The sequence below is a fragment of the Arachis hypogaea genome, chromosome 19 (assembly GCF_003086295.3).
Source record: "Arachis hypogaea cultivar Tifrunner chromosome 19, arahy.Tifrunner.gnm2.J5K5, whole genome shotgun sequence".
Taxonomy (NCBI): Eukaryota; Viridiplantae; Streptophyta; class Magnoliopsida; order Fabales; family Fabaceae; genus Arachis; species Arachis hypogaea.
In genome coordinates this window covers 114,002,603-114,005,895 of record NC_092054.1, presented here as the reverse complement: position 1 = coordinate 114,005,895, position 3,293 = coordinate 114,002,603, and the positions used below count along the sequence as shown (strand labels likewise).

At 33.0% G+C, this 3,293-nt stretch overlaps 1 non-coding gene across 1 annotated transcript; it reads right to left on the bottom strand.

The window, feature by feature from the left end:
* Positions 1 to 2,872: 2,872 nt before the first annotated feature.
* Positions 2,873 to 2,980, bottom strand: LOC112781881 (small nucleolar RNA R71). Its single transcript, XR_003192631.1, has one exon. It is a non-coding gene; the product is annotated as a small nucleolar RNA R71 (small nucleolar RNA).
* Positions 2,981 to 3,293: the final 313 nt, after the last annotated feature.

The following is a 3,293-nucleotide window of genomic DNA, read 5'->3' as shown; positions in this document are numbered from 1 at the left end:
ATCATCATTCCCAACTTATGAACGCGTGCCTGACAACCACTTCCGTTCTACCTTAGATTGAATGGGTATCTCTTGGATATCTAATACAGGGGACCGAGTCCGAAATATTAGAATCTTCGTGGTATAAGTTAGAACCCATGGATGGCCATTCCTGAGATCCGAAAAGTGTAAACCTTGTCTGTGGTATTCCGAGTAGGATCTGGGAAGGGATGGCTATGACGAGCTTCAAACTCGCGAGTGCTAGGCGTAGTGACAGACGCAAAAGGATCAATGGATCCTATTCCAGTATGATCGAGAACTGACAGGTGAATAGCGGTGCTGTGACAGAGCATCTTGGACCATTTTCACTGAGAGGACGGGAAGTAGCCATTGACAACGGTGATGCCCAGCATACAGCTTGTCATGGAAAGGAGTAGGAATGATTGGATGAAGACAGCAGGAAAGCAGAGGGTCAGGAGGAACGAAAGCATCTCTATACGCTTATCTGAAATTCTCACCAATGAATTACATAAGTATCTCTATCCTAGTTATATTTTATTTATCTTTTACTTATCAATTCATAAAACCATTTGAATCTGCCTGACTGTGATTTACAAGGTCACCATAGCTTGCTTCAAGCCAACAATCTCTGTGGGATCGACCCTTACTCACGTAAGGTTTATTACTTGGATGACCCAGTGCACTTGCTGGTTAGTTGTACGAAGTTGTGAAATAGAATTAAGAACATGAACGTGCGTATTTAGTTTTTAGCGCCGTTACCAAGGAAGGAACGATCACGATTTTGCACACCAAGTTTTTGGCGCCGTTGCCGGGGATTGTTCGAGTTTGGACAACTGACGGTTCATCTTGTTGCTCAGATTAGGTAATTTTCTTCTTGTTCCAACTTTTGTTTTGTTTTCAAAAAGTTTTCAAAAATTTTTCAAAAATTTTTTCCTTGTTTTTGTTTTTCTAAAAATAAATTTTAGAAAATAAAAAAAAAATTTATAAAATCATAAAATCAAAAATATTTTTGTGTTTCTTGTTTGAGTCTAGAGTCAAGTTTTAAGTTTGGTGTCAATTGCATCTTTTTAATTTTCTAAAAAAATTATTTTCGAAAATTTCATGCATTGCATTCTTCATGATCTTCAAGTTGTTCTTGGCCAGTCTTCTTGTTTGATCTTCATATTTTCTTGTTTTGTGTCTTTTCTTGTTTTTCATATGTATTCTTGAAACATTAATGTCTAAAGAATAAAAAATTTTAAGTTTGGTGTCTTGCATGTTTTCTTTTCTTGAAAATTTTTCAAAAATAAGTTCTTGGTGTTCATCTTGACATTCAAAGTGTTCTTGGTGTTCATCTTGACATTCATAGTGTTCTTGCATGCATCACATGTTTTGATCCAAAATTTTCATGCATTGAGTCTTTTTGATGTTTTTCTCTTTCATCATTAAAAATTCAAAAAATCAAAAAAATATCTTTCACTTATTCTATCATAAAATTTCGAAAATTTGGGTTGACTTTTTCAAAATTTTTTCAAAATTAGTTGTTTCTTATGAGTCAAATCAAATTTTCATTTTAAAAACTCTATCTTTTTCAAATCTTTTTCATTTTTCTTTCATAATTTTCGAAAATTTCAAATTGATTTTCAAAAATCTTTTTCTTATTTCTATTTCATATTTTCGAATTTAATACTAACAATTAATGTGATTGATTCAAAAATATTAAGTTGTTACTTGCCTATTAAGAAATGTTCAATCTTTAAATTTTAAAATCATATCTTTTAGTTTCTTGTTAGTCAAGTAATCAACTTTAATTTTCAAAATCAAATCTTTTTAAATTTCTTTTTCAAATCTTTTTCAAAATAAATTTCAATCACATCTTTTTCAAAATCAATTTCAAAATCTTTTCTAACTTCTTATCTTTTCAATTTTGATTTTCAAATCTTTTTCAATTAACCACTTAACTTTTTGATTGATTCTTATCTTTTTCAAAACTACCTAACTAATTCTCTCTCTCTAATTTTCGAAAATCCCTTCCCTCTTTTTCAAAATTTCCTTTTTTTTAACTAATTGTTTTAATTTTTAATTTAATTTGATTTTAATTTTAATTTTTGAAATTTAACTTTAAATTTTATTTTTTAATTTAATTAATTTTCGAAATTCCCTCTCTCTCATCTCCTTCTATTTATTTATTCATCTACTAACACTTCTCTTCCACCCAAAATTCGAACCCCATCTTCCTCTCTGTGTTCGAATTTTACCTCTTCTCCTTTTTACATTCTTCTCTTCTTATACTTGCATAAGGAATCTCTATACTGTGACATAGAGGATTCCATATTTTCTTTTCTGTTTTCTTCTTTTTCATATGAGCAGGAACAAGGATAAGAATATTCTTGTTGAGGCTGATCCTGAACCTGAAAGAACTCTGAAGAGGAAGCTAAGGGAAGCTAAAGCACAACTCTCTGGAGAAAATCTGATAGAAATTTTTGAAAAAGAAGGAGACATGGCTGAAAATAATAACAATGCAAGGAAGATGCTTGGTGACTTTACTGCACCAAATTCCAATTTACATGGAAGAAGCATCTCAATTTCTGCCATTGGAGCAAACAAATTTGAGCTTAAACCTCAATTAGTTTCTCTGATGCAACAGAACTGTAAGTTTTATGGACTTCCATCTGAAGATCCTTTTCAGTTCTTAACTGAATTCTTGTAGATCTGTGATACTGTTAAGACCAATGGGGTTGATCTCGAGGTCTACAGGCTTATGCTTTTCCCATTTGCTGTAAGAGACAGAGCTAGAATATGGTTGGACTCTCAACCTAAGGATAGCATGAACTCTTGGGATAAGCTGGTCACGACTTTCTTAGCCAAGTTCTTTCCTCCTCAAAATCTTAGCAAGCTTAGAGTGGATGTTCAAACCTTCATACAAAAGGAAGGTGAATCCCTCTATGAAGCTTGGGAGAGATACAAGGAACTGACCAAAAAGTGTCCTTCTGACATGCTTTCAGAATGGACCATCCTGGATATATTCTATGATGGTCTATCTAAATTATCAAAGATGTCACTGGACCAGTCTACAGGTGGAACCATTTACCTAAAGAAAACACCTGCAGAAGCTCAAGAACTCATTGACATGGTTGCAAATAACCAGTTCATGTACACTTCTGAAAGGAATCCTGTGAATAATGGGATGCCTATGAAGAAGGGAGTTCTTAAAATTGATACTCTGAATGCCATATTGGCTCAGAATAAAATATTGACTCAGTAAGTCAATATGATTTCTCAGAGTCTAAATGGATTGAAGGAATCATCCAACA